Raw genomic sequence first — 13,514 nt, forward strand, 5'->3', positions numbered from 1 at the left:
AGAAAGTGTGCTTTAATATTTTACCTGATTTTGCTAACCGTTACTTTGGACAAGATCAAGACGTCAATATTTTATATATACAAAAATCGGGAATTACAGCACAATGTGATCAAATTCTGAAATTGCGATTAATCATGATTAATCAAAGCAATCGATTACATTTTTTAAAAACATTTGACAGGCCGATTTTGAGTTGAGCAGGCGAGCCTGATCTTTCTCATGCTGTACAAAACAAACATTGGGATACTGGCATGAAACCCATGAGGCAGAATTACTTCTTATCTGATCCAAGGCCTGATTGGAGGATTTTTTTCTCTCTGTCTCTGTCTCTGTCTCTCTCTGTCTCTCTCTCTCTCTCTCTCTCTCTCTCTCTGTCTGTCTCTCTCTCTCTCTTTCTTACTCCCTCTCTCTCTCTCTCTCTCTCTCTCTCTCTCTCTCTTTCTTGCTCTATCTCTCTCTCGCTCTTTCTTTCATTCTACTCCTCCATGGAGCTTGTTTTTTACCCATCCCTTTAGTCTTAATGTTAGTATTGTCTCTGAAATAGTATTTCCTTTAGGTTAAGACCACAGACCACAGGCACAGACCTGGGGGGAGGGGGGGGGGTGCTCAAGATGAAGGAGAAAAAAAGCGGCACCCCCCTTCCCCCCGAAAATGTTTGACTTTTTTGATCAGAAATACAGTGTAGATGTTGTTAATGTTGTAAATGTCTATTGTAGCTGGAAATGGCAGATTTTTTCATGGATTATCTACATAGGCGTACAGAGGCCCATTATCAGCAACCATCACTCCTGTGTTCCAATGGCACGTTGTGTTAGCCAATCCAAGTTTATCATTTTAAAAGGCTAATTGATCATTAGAAAACCAGTTTGCAATTATGTTAGCACAGCACCGGGGCCTCCCACTCCTCTTTCTATTCTGGTTTGCGCTGTTCTGTGAAGGGAGTAGTACACAGCGTTGTACTAGATCTTCAGTTTCTTGGCAATTTCTTGCATGGAATAGCCTTCATTTCTCAGAACAAGAGTAGCCTGACAAGTGTCAGAATAAAGTTCTTTGTTTCTGGCCATTTTGAGTCTGTAATCCAATCCACAAATGCTGATGCTCCAGATAATGAACTAGTCTAAAGAAGGCCAGTTTTATTGCTTCTTTAATGTGCTAACATAATTGCAAAAGGGTTTTCAAATGATCAATTAGCCTTTTAAAATGATAAAATTGGATGAGCTAACACAACGTGCCATTGGAACACAGGAGTGATTGTTGCTGATAATGGGCCTCTATACGCCTACTATGTAGATATTCCATAAAAAATCAGCCGTTTCCAACTACAATAGTCATTTACAACATTAACAATGTCTACACTATATTTATGATAAATTTGAAAAATGTGCTTTTCTTTAAAAAAGTGACCAACTTTTGAACGGTAGTGTACTTTGTTTACAAACATTGGCGTAAAATAAGCTTGTATTTTGAGTTCTGGTGGGGTACGACAGTTGAACTAATCCATAACGCATTTCTAAGTTATATTCTTCAAGAATCAATGGGTACATATCATTCATTTATAAATCCAAAAATGTATGTAGCAACTACAGATTGTCCCTATAATGTTATTCAAGGCTGGAGTGTGTTCTTGTTAACTCATGCAGAAAAGGAATGAGGAAGAGTGTGTGTGCGTGAGTGCGTACGTGCCTGCGTACTGACGGTGTGTGTCCTCTTGAAATATGCTCTCCATTCCAAATAACATGTGTTTACATAATAACTATGTTCTTTTCCATAAAGTGAAAGCAAGTAGTTCATCCAATGGTCAAAGAAACTACATGATTTGCCAAACTTCTACCTCGCTGAGAAGAGGGTATACTAAGTGAAATGACACGCACACACAGACAGACAGACAGACAGACAGACAGACAGACAGACAGACAGACAGACAGACAGACAGACAGACAGACAGACAGACAGACAGACAGACAGACAGACAGACAGACAGACAGACAGAGAGAGAGAGAGAGAGAGAGAGAGAGAGAGAGAGAGAGAGACAGACAGAGAGAGAGAGACAGAGAGAGAGAGACAGAGAGAGACAGAGAGAGAGGGGGGAGAAAGCAGAGGTGGGCTGCCAGTCAGACCAGGACTGTTGAGATGTAAAATGTGTTCCAGCAGGAAAGCTGAAGCTGAGTAGTCTGGAATCAGTCGGCAACTTTCCCTTCCCCTGCTTTCCTACTCCAGCCTCTCCCCGCTGCTGCCTGCAGCCCACCCAAGAAGCAGCCTATGGGCATAAATTTGAAAGCTTGACTCACTGTGGATTTAAAACAATCTGCGTCTCTAGCTCCCCCCTCTCCCGTTCTCTCTGCTTTTCCTCTCTCCTTCTCTTTCTCCTACTCCCTTTCTCTAAAATGCACTCTCTTTCTCACTCCCTCTCCCTCTCTTTCTATCTCTCCTCTCTCTCCTTTCCCCCCCTAAAATGATCTCACTTTCACTCTATTTGGTTCCGTCGTTATCAGAGAGAGAATCCCAGCGGTAATGAAACAGAACTCTTTCTCAGTTCCTGCCAACAATATTATTTTTCTAAGCTTAATTGGGTTTGTCTTGTGAGTTGCATTGAATGAACAGAAACAGTATTGGTATTGGTGTATAGCTAGCTACGTGTGTGTGTCATCAGTGTGTCTGTAGCTAGCTGTGTGTGTGTGTGTGAGAGACTTGTATTGTTCGGCTTTTGCCACATAACGTGTTAGATAAAGATTTGAATGTACGTTGGTAGACGCGTTAAGAGCAAAAGGGGTAAATGTAACTTCCATATAGTTTCCCCCCCCCCTTAAAAACTACTAACAGTTGTCTGTCTCAATGTTTAATATTTTTTTCAAAGAGGAAGTTAACTATTCCTTTATACATTAATTTACTAGTTTCATTTACCGGTTTGTATACAACATGAGTAAACAGAAACGTAATACAAAGCACAGATGTAGCTTGAAAGAGCAAACAACTTATTCAACTTCTTTCAGTCTATTTAATCCCCCCAAAAATTACAATGAGGGCTTTATTGTGTTTGCTGTTGTGTTGTGTATCCGGTTTTGGTTTATCTTAAAATTATGTCTGAATACAAATATCGCTAAAATAGTAAATCTATAACTAAACACAATCACCTGGACCTTGCTTGTTGTTAAACGTTTAATTCTGAAAATCATAAAATCATACAGATTTTGTATTTTTTGTAAATATTTGTAATCTTCAGAAGTTCCTTCGTTTAGAAGGTATGTCAGACAGATAGAGAGGTGTAAATCTCCTCCTGTCACATCAAAGCACTGTGTACAATTAACAGTTTAGAACTCTACAGTCAGTTCTAATTCTAATCACTCTAGAATCAGATGTAGTCTGCTCTATAAAGTCAGTTCTAGAGTCAGTTCTAATTCTAATCACTCTAGAATCAGATGTAGTCTGCTCTATAAAGTCAGTTCTAGAGTCAGTTCTAATTCTAATCACTCTAGAATCAGATGTAGTCTGCTCTATAAAGTCAGTTCTAGAGTCAGTTCTAATTCTAATCACTCTAGAATCAGATGTAGTCTGCTCTATAATGTCAGTTCTAGAGTCAGTTCTAATTCTAATCACTCTAGAATCAGATGTAGTCTGCTCTATAAAGTCAGTTCTAGAGTCAGTTCTAATTCTAATCACTCTAGAATCAGATGTAGTCTGCTCTATAAAGTCAGTTCTAGAGTCAGTTCTAATTCTAATCACTCTAGAATCAGTTGTAGTCTGCTCTATAACGTCAGTTCTAATTCTAATCACTCTAGAATCAGTTGTAGTCTGTTCTATAAAGTCAGTTCTAGAGTCAGTTCTAATTCTAATCACTCTACAATCAGTTGTAGTCTGTTCTATAAAGTCCGTTCTAGAGTTCTCTAAAAGACACTTTTAGTAAATAGTAGGAATCTTCTGGACATGGTTTCATACTGAGTGCTCTTCTCAGCAGTAGCAACGTGTGGGTATAATCACCCTGGGAAGCCAATCCAGAAAAAAATCCATATTACAACCTATGTGTTAATAATAATTACGTTTTTTTGCTCTATAACCTGTTAGTACACATGCTTTGACACTGTGACAAATAGGCCGAAGGCCGAGGCAATAAGAAGACACGGTGGCAGAATAAATTCAACCACACATTTGTTTCATTACAAAACCGGAGAACAACATCTGTTCGGTGAAGTCCACAAAACATATTGCATGTAACAAACAGTTACATGATCTACACGATAGTCAAGCACGGTGATGCAAAAATATTTGCTCATTAGCCTAACTTCCTTTCATGGGCATGATTTGAATGCATTTCAATGGTCTGAAACTTGTCTGCCTGTTGAACACACATCTTCAGCCTTTGCCACCTTCTATAGGAATTTAACGACTGCATAGGGCTGTGTTTTGGATGACTGGCTGCGAATGTTTATTGAATTGTTTTATTTCTGCCTTTTCTATTCCAGACATTCTGAAATTCACTAAAGCATCCCATGTATGTAACTTTAGTCTTTCACTTTTCAATTAATTAACATTAGCATAATTAACATAATTAACAGCTAGTTAACATTAGCATACTACATCTAGCTACACGTTTAACTTTTATCCTCTCAGGCCAGGAGTACAATGTATGAATTTATGGTTGGATCAGAATCCCCTTTATAACTATTGGCCAGTACGGAGAATTAAGTAAAACCACAAGTCCAAATCCCTATCTCCATCCATGGCTAATTTAGGAAAGGGACAGTTTTAGCTAGCTAGCTAGCCACCGGAGGACAACAACACAACAAGGCACAACAATTCAAGTTTTTTTTCCTGTCAATAATGGCATTTGGTCTGAAGCCAAATCCAAACTGGCTTCCCTTAACACTTTTTTTGGGGTGTGCCAGGACCATTCACATCTGAGCTCACTCAATTTAGCTCAACGCTGATTGGCTATTATTATTTTTTATAAATGGAGGCCAGATGTTCACTGGCTTCCCTTGCATTCAAATATTATTATTTATTTTTATTATTTAATCTTTATTTAACTAGGCAAGTCAGTTAAGAACAAATTCTTATTTACAACCCGGACGACGCTGGGCCAATTTTGCGCCGCCCTATGTGACTCCAAATCACGGCCTGTTGTGATACAGCCTGGAATCAAACCAGGGTCTGTAGTGACACCTCTAGCACTGAGGTGCAGTGCCTTAGACCACTGCACCACTCAGGCAGCAACAATATCATAGTATTTCTGTCCAGACAGCATCAGATAGACTGTGTACACATACTGAGACAGAAGGGCACTGTTTCGTTCTCTCGAATGCTTTCTCCGGTGAGATACATTTAGCCTCTTGCAAATTGAAGTAAATGTATAAAACACAGAGAGAAGAAAGATACATTATTTTGTATGTTTTTGTATTTTTTCTTAATAATTATTTTTCCCTTGGAGATGGTACGTAATAGTTCTTGTGGCATTTAGTTGCATGTTTGTGCCTCACCTTACTTCCGACATTGCTAACGATGGCCACTGGTTGTCTGAATAGACCATAACTCTATCTACAACTTTTTTGGGGTGACTGTGCTTGTGGCATTTAGTTGTCATGTGTGTGTGTCCTATCACTCTATCTACGTCTAGTAAAGTATCTAGTCATGTGTGTGTCCTTTTACTTACAACTAGTGAAGTACAGTTTCTAGTCTTGGGTGTCACCTTTAAAAAAAATGTTTAACCAGGTAGGCCAGTTGAGAACATGTTCTCATTTACAACTGTGACATGGCCAAGATAAAGCAAAGCAATGCGACAAAAAAAACACAGAGAATTACACATGGGATAAACAAACGTACAGTCAATAACGCAATAGGAAAATCTATGTACAGTGTGTGCAAATGTAGTAAGGTTAGGGAGGTAAGGCCATAAATAGGCCATAGTGGCAAACTAATTACAATTTAGTATTAACGCTGCATTGATAGATGTGCAGATGATGATGTGCAAGTAGAGATACTGGTGTGCAAAAGAGCAAAAAAATAAATAACAATATGGGTGAGGTAGTGAGTATGTATGAGGTATGGATGAGTATGGATGAGGTAGTTGGGTGTGCTATTTACAGATGGGCTGTGTACAGGTACAGTAAGCTGCTCTGACAGCTGATGCTTAAAGTTAGTGAGGGAAATATAAGTCTCCAGCTTCAGTGATTTACTTTACTTTTGACATAAATCTATCTATAACTACCTGGTAACTTATCTAGGTGTGTGTGTGTCATTTACAACGTTATGACCACGTGTGCTGATTTGATCTGATTTAAGAGGTGTGCGGTCATGAGACTTTGCACCCAACAACCTATTAAAACAACATATTTTGAACCCAACAAACATATTAAAGCTACTATTTTTACTACTAGTCACCGAAAGAGCGAAACAGAATATGAACGACAAGTAAATGGAGATGCATATGAAAGTGATACAAAGTCTGAGAAGGATCGAGAGAGAGAGAGGTAAAAAAAAGGGTAGAGAGATAAGGAGAGAGAGGGCAACAGACAGAGACAGAGGTAGAGGACACACACACACACACACACACACACACACACACACAGAAGAGAAAGGACAGAGAATCTTCTTCCTGTAGTCAGTGGGACTGGTGAGGACAGAACAGGGCTGTCAGTTCAGGAATCAGGACCTCTGCCAGCCAAGTCACTCCCTGATCTGGATCATTATCTCGGAGCTGTGATAGTAGATTTGTTGTGGAGGGTTGGAGGCCCATCGACACATGCAATGTGCTAACCGCCGAGGCTATGAAGAGAGTGTGTGTGTGTGTGGGCGTGCGTGCATGCGTGTGTGTGTGTGCGCGAGCGTGCGTGTGTGTGTATGCGAGCGTGCGTGCGTGTGTGCGTGTGTGTGTGCGGAAGTCTGCGTTCCTTCCAGTTCCACTGGAAGTCGGCAATAATTGTTCCAGCAATAAAAATGTAATAGCTTATCACATAAACGCTGTGGAAATTAAGTGACTGTGTATGAACTTCTCTATTGACTTGAGTTTAGCAGTCTTATAGACCCGTGTTAAATGTTACTGAGGGCATTTGGATTAGTGATCTGTTTCTGGAGGATTCTCCGATCTGTTCAGTTTTTACAGAAAGCTGGAAGAGAAGAGGAAAGAGAAGAGGGGAGAACATCAACATTCAAAATTCAGAGTGTTCTAATCACTCGGATGACGGAACCCAAGCGCATGGTTGCCATTGCAACAGAAGGAAATAAAAAACACTGTCTCGTCGTCTCTTTTTTGTCTGCAGGGAGAACGATACCGTGTGAGTCATCAACAGCATTTCATGAGAGAACACACAAACTCACACACAGATTGCATGCGCACGCACTTACACATATGCACGCACACAGACACACACACACACACAGTTTAAAGATAAAGCGATCACTCAGCAACTCAGCAACCCCAAATAGAATGTCTTCATTGTATTTCGCGTCAATGTTTTCAATCAAGTGCGGTATAACCTGTACAAGATATGAAGGGATAAGGACTTATTGTTAACTTACAAATATTCCAATTCAATCATTTAGATATGCTTGTTTAGCTCAAAAGTGAACACAATCGGTACAGATACGAAGCTCTGTCTTGCATGTGCCCTTCATATTAACATCAACTGGATGATGGAGGATGTTGACAATTTATGGCTTCAACCTGTTCAGCCAACCATTATTCAAAAGTCAGGACAATGCAAGTTGTGATCTGAAGAAAATAAATCCAAAGAGGTGTAGTTATCTCCTCCTCTCTACCTCCTCTCTCTTTCATCACACACAGATAGAACATGTTTCATTCAGCTTGTGCCCTGGCAGGCTGTCAAACCCCAATTCACTAGACTACCATTTACTCCACTATAGACTTCCATTTCATCCACTGAGTGCCATTTCATTTCATAATGTTTCACTCTGCTTTAGTCCTATTCTATCTGACCCCGGTACAATCCACTGACTGATCCTGATCAGTACCAGTCTGTAAACCCTGATCAGTTCCTAGGACCTCATTGTGATGGGCTATGCTAACACAACAGGGAAATTAGCTAGGATCACCGTGGCGTACGACTCCCATGGGTGTGTGTGTGTGTGTCCCTCACCTGGTTCCTATTACCACCCGCTTTATTTTTAATATCAACCACATGGGAATTAGCAGCCTCTCTCTTTCTCTCCATCTCTCTCTCCCTTTGTCTCTCCCTGCCCGCCACCTTCTTTCAAAGGCCTGTTGGATCAGAGAGAGAAGAGGTGGATCCAGTCCACTGTCCCCCCCCCCCCCCCCCCCCGGGCACCGAAGACGTGGATGTCGATTAAGGCAGAACCCCGCATCTCTCTGATTCAGAGGGTTAAATGCGGAAGACATTTCAGTTGAAGACATTCAGTTGTACAACTGACTAGGTATCCCCCTTTCCCCTTTCCACATGTTACTGTGAGCAGCAGTACTCTCTCTCTCTTTTAATTCAATTGTCCCCTCTCTCTCTCTCTCTCTCTCTCTCTCTCTCTCTCTCTCTCTCCCTCTGTCTCTCTCTCCCTCCTTCTTTCTCCCCCTATCTCTATCTCTCTGCCTCTCTCTCAACCCGAACTACTACACCACACATTCCGTTGACACATGCTACTACACTCACACACACACAAGTGCATGCCAAACATACGCACACAAACGTACGCACACACGTTTGTGTGGCTCTGAACATACACATCTCACTGACACACACACTTTGAGCTTCCTCTGCTCTTAACTACTTGGAAATCATTAAGGTTGATTGTGTTACAACTGATATAGAAATAGATGCTTAGAGAGACACAATCATTAGGCATTGATGAAAGGTTTTGTGTTCTCAACTGACTTGCCTGGTAAAAATGAACATTAAATAAATACAATTTTGGGGGATGAGAATATGTAAATTAAATGTCTTTAATTGAAAGTTCATTTAATTTAATTTCTCAAACCATGTTCCAGATATTTCCCATGACTATGACGTTTCTCATTCCATTCTGTGTGATCCACAGCTAATGCCATTCAACCTTTCAAAATGTCTAATGCCTTTGCCCTCTTGTGTCAACCATCTACTTAGTAAAGCAAGTGCTCCTCCGCCACTTCTATTCTCTTTCTCTCCCCCACTCCTCCCCTCCTTCTGAGGCAGAGTAAGGACACTAGCTTTTTCATCAAGGTTTTATGGGGAAGAAGTTTATAACTAAGTTAGTACGCAGTAGGCGTTCAAGGAATGTGACCAATAACTTGGTTATTACATTAGAGCAACAAAAGAAAACTACAACAACTTTCAATTGATCGACAGGAGGCATTCAAGGAGATGGAGAAAGGGAGGGAGCGAGAGCGAGAGAAAGAGGTGGAAAGAGAGGAACAGACTGAGAAACAACTGCCACCGGGCACGCTTTAATGCCAAAACACCACGGCAAGAGAGAAGTGAACAGGAAAAATCCTCACAGAAAATGAGACACAATTATGAAGGGAGAAAGGAAGAGTTGCAGGGGGATAAAGAAAGAAAGAGAGGGGTCTCGGAGCATGGAGAATCATGTGCTAGCACGTGTGTGTGACTCCCCTGGTGCATCCACAGCCCAGTCCCAGTCCCTGGCTCTCTGCACCACACAGCACTAGGCTAGCTGCAGCCGCTCTGCTCTGAGAGGGCCTATGGCAGTGCTGCAGCCGCTCTAAAGGTCCATGGGCCTGGGAAAGACAGCTGCTATTAAAGCCGGATTGTTTCAGGTTCACAGGGTGTGAAAGGGCCTGATTGAGGGCCTCTGATCCCAGTGAGGGTGGTCTCTCTCTCTCTCTCTCTCTCTCTCTTTTGGAGATGTGGGAGGGGGGATGTTACCAATGCTGCGAGTCACGTGACGTGTACCACGCTTTAGCGGACTAAAATGGAATCTGCTGGACAAAAACACACCACTTGTTGCTGCTTGCCTGGTCTGCCTGGCAGTGGTCTGCCATGGTCTTGTCTGGCCTGAGGTCCAGTGTGTGCTAAGTGCCAGCTTCCAAAATCTGGTTCCTTCTACATCTTTACCTGGACTTTCGATTTGTATTCACTTTGATTTGTGTGTGGTCTTCTCTTGTAGGAAAGGGACTTCCAGACTAACACAATCCCTGGAGTGTGTCTAACTCCGCTGAAAGCTCGCCTCGTTGAAAACTCCAACCATAATTCAATACCACTTCCCTATGTTTCCAAAAACATTCACCCGTTAGTCACAATATGTATGTATATGATAAATAGGTTTCTAAAAACATTATAGTCTATGTTTACGATCAAACCGTTTTCTTTAATGATGAATAATAATACAGTAATACAAATATTGCCTCTCAATTACATCATCTAAATAAGAATGCGCTTCTTAGCTGAGCCACCTGGTTATATAAATAGGATAGATCAACTCTGGGGTAAAATGAGAAAACAGACGTTTCAGCTAGCTGGTGATAAAACAGAGTACAAGTCATCTTACTGCTCCGATAGGTAGCCACCATATAGGAGGAAGAGAGATACTTCCTGTATACTTTATTTGTTTAGGCCCTGTCCTAGCGGGGAGCCTTTTGGACCATAACACAGGCCCATCACACTCTGACAAAGACTAGGGGGAGGAGGAAGATCCTTTGCAGAGGTTTTCACACCAACCAGACCACAGTGGGACAAGTGCAACTCTCTCCTCTCCTATTTTCTCCTCTCCTCTCTCGCTCTCATCCTCTCTGTTCTTCTCCTCGGTCCTCTCCTCCTCTCTTTTCCTCTCCTTGCTGCTCTAAATCTCAATCCCTTTCCATTTCATCATTTCATCATCAATATGTCCCATGTTGTCCCATAAAGCCAGGAGATTTTTTTTGTCAGGTCGCAAGGTTAGGTTTTCCCTGACTGTGTGACCAGACCAGATAAACATTCAGGCATTATTTGTTGATGTGGAGCGATATTGTGGCTGTGGAGTGTGTTGATTGCCATACAACAGTCTTCTGGCTCTCCTCCTTGTCAATAAAGGATACAAAGGTGTTTGCCTGTTGAGGTCAGTCTAGTATTGACAAACCCTCTATATTAGTTTAAAGTTGTCTAAGGGTCATAATCTGAACATATTAGCAGATCAACGCCTAAAAACTATTTTAAGAGTAATTACTGAGATTAACAAGCTTCATGTGTGATTTCATATTATGGTTTTGGCCATTTCTCAAGAAAGAAAGAAAGAAAGACAGTTTAAAAAACATGATCACCAAAGGACTTGGATCTTATGTCATAGGCCTACATATCTGGTCAATAATTATGTTGTTTTGCTGTGGCTGTGGGTGTCCTGACAGATGACATTTGAAAAATATATTGGCACCTCAAGTATTTCAGGTTACGAGAAACAGCTGTTATCATGCGCCCCTACAACCCCTCTGTGGAATTCTGGGACACACATGGCGAGGAGCTGTGCAGGCCGATGGCTTTTGAGTCTGTGTGGCTGTGTCACAGGCCGAATAGACTACCAAAACCTCTACTAGCATATGTTGAGGTAGTGGTGGGACATGTGAGACGTGTAATTCCAAAATGTTCTAGTTATTTTTTTTAGGCACGATAAGCAAAATCTCTTCAAGCAAAGACAAATCCCAAAACATGCATTGACTCTTGAAAGGCTATTCTCAACCATCAACACTTTGAAAGAATTACAAGCCAAGAAAAGAAGTGAGAGATGAGTTGGGAACGTCCAATGCTCAGTTAAAAATGATAGGCATTCTTCACTAGTTAAAATAAGGTAGGCTATTGAAATGTACTATTCATTGAAGATATTTCAGATGTGCTCCACTGGCAGCAATAGCCTATAATCAATAAACTTAAATAACTAAAGACAATGAATTTGCAGAATTTTGGCTAACATTGATTAATTCTGTTTATTAATTGTAAACACCACACGCACCACCATCACCTATTAGATTGAATGTATCCCAATTAGACCATCCTCACCCGAGGTGACAGCAATCTGACAATAGCCATAAATATATAGTCAACATGACATTACGTGACTGGGAAATCCAAATAAGACTTGCATAGAAACAAACAACAAAGACACCTTCAGCACCCCTTTTCCTTCCAAAACCACTCATATCGACGAATGTTGGTACCGTAGAATGGAGACGGAATAGATTAAGCATGGCAATACCTTCTATGAAAAGTTGAAGACGTCTGCATCAGTTTGTTGACTTGATCCCAAGACTTTGGAAGTTTTGGAAGTTTGGGGGTGAGATCTCTTGCGTCCCGCTGGGGGTTCAAGAATTTCCAATAAAGCTCCCTCTCTCTGCGTTCTGGCAGACATACAGATGGAGCTGCAGGAATGATCCTTTAGTTCTTTCTTCTATTCCTCCCGTGTTCAATTCATGTCTTTGTCCAATTTTTAGGAGCTTCTTTCCATCGTTTTCTTTATAGGTAATTCTTGAAATCAGTGTGCAGGACAGCATTGAACAAACCCCATATTCGGTAACCAAACTCCCGCAAACCCGAAGTTGGTTGCACAGTCAATGGTGGAATGCGAGACCTCTCTTCTCCTCCCCACTCCCTCCCTCCCTCCTTTCTCAAAGTATGTGGACCACCCCGAAACAGGAAGTTCACTTTTTGTTTTTCTTATAAAAAAGAAAGACCATGCTGGCTGCTTGGAGTGCAATAATAGTTTCTTCCACTAGCTAAAGACCATGCAATGCAAGCGAACAGAATAAACCATATGGTAAAACAGATAATAGTACAATTACATATTCTTTTTTACATATTCATTTGTTTTACTGACTATTAAAATCATAATTCACTATCATATTAACCATATTATACCTATCTGTAACCGTTTATTAAATTGTTTGGTGATATGGTGGTTTTAAAATGATACGGGTCTCATTTGACGCTTAGGTATAAAACGTTTTATTTCTTGAACAGCAGCGTGTGTGGCACTAGGGATGCTGATTCCTGCATGTTACGCCTTACTGGATTCCAAGGTGCACCGCAAAACCTGGAATGGAGTCAGACCATCACGTTTTAGGAGGGAATGCATACAGTGGGTTAGGAACGCAATACATGTGAAGATTGAAGGCGCATTGCAATAATATTGAACTAGAACCAGGTTTCCAGCCGACCTTTTTGTGCGAGTTAAATATGTCGGATAAAAAAATGTCACCCCAGGCCTGTTGGAAACAGCAAATGCTATATGGTATCTTTTTGTGTCGGTAAAATTAATTATGCGAGAAATAGCGAAGGAAATGCCTTTATGCGCACTTTACGCGATTATATGTTTCCCCATTTGGGAACGAATGCAGTTTATTAGGCTACAGATTAAACCAATTATGATCGATTTCACAATGTGCTGTGAATGAGCACGCGGTGATTGGTGCTCCTTTCCAATACATATTGAGGGTCTTCATCTGGAAAAATGATGATCGATGCTTGGCTGCCTTTTGACAGATAAAAAAAATCTCGCTATTTTATCCATAATAATCTCATCATGTAGGCTATTCTCCCACACTGTATTTGCCAGCTGTTCGGTATAGCACATGTGTCAAGACCAGAGTGGGCACATTT

General features: G+C 41.0%; 1 protein-coding gene across 1 annotated transcript in view; it reads right to left on the reverse strand.

Annotated features, from left to right (window-relative positions):
• Positions 1 to 12,454, reverse strand: part of LOC109890135 (zinc finger protein GLI1) — a 109,369-nt gene extending 96,915 nt beyond the window's left edge. The window contains exon 1 of the mRNA XM_031824712.1: positions 12,115 to 12,454. The gene's annotated coding sequence lies outside the window, so the exon portion shown is untranslated. The remainder of the gene's footprint in view (positions 1 to 12,114) is intronic.
• Positions 12,455 to 13,514: the final 1,060 nt, after the last annotated feature.

The sequence above is a fragment of the Oncorhynchus kisutch genome, linkage group LG5, assembly GCF_002021735.2.
Source record: "Oncorhynchus kisutch isolate 150728-3 linkage group LG5, Okis_V2, whole genome shotgun sequence".
Classification (NCBI taxonomy): domain Eukaryota; kingdom Metazoa; phylum Chordata; class Actinopteri; order Salmoniformes; family Salmonidae; genus Oncorhynchus; species Oncorhynchus kisutch.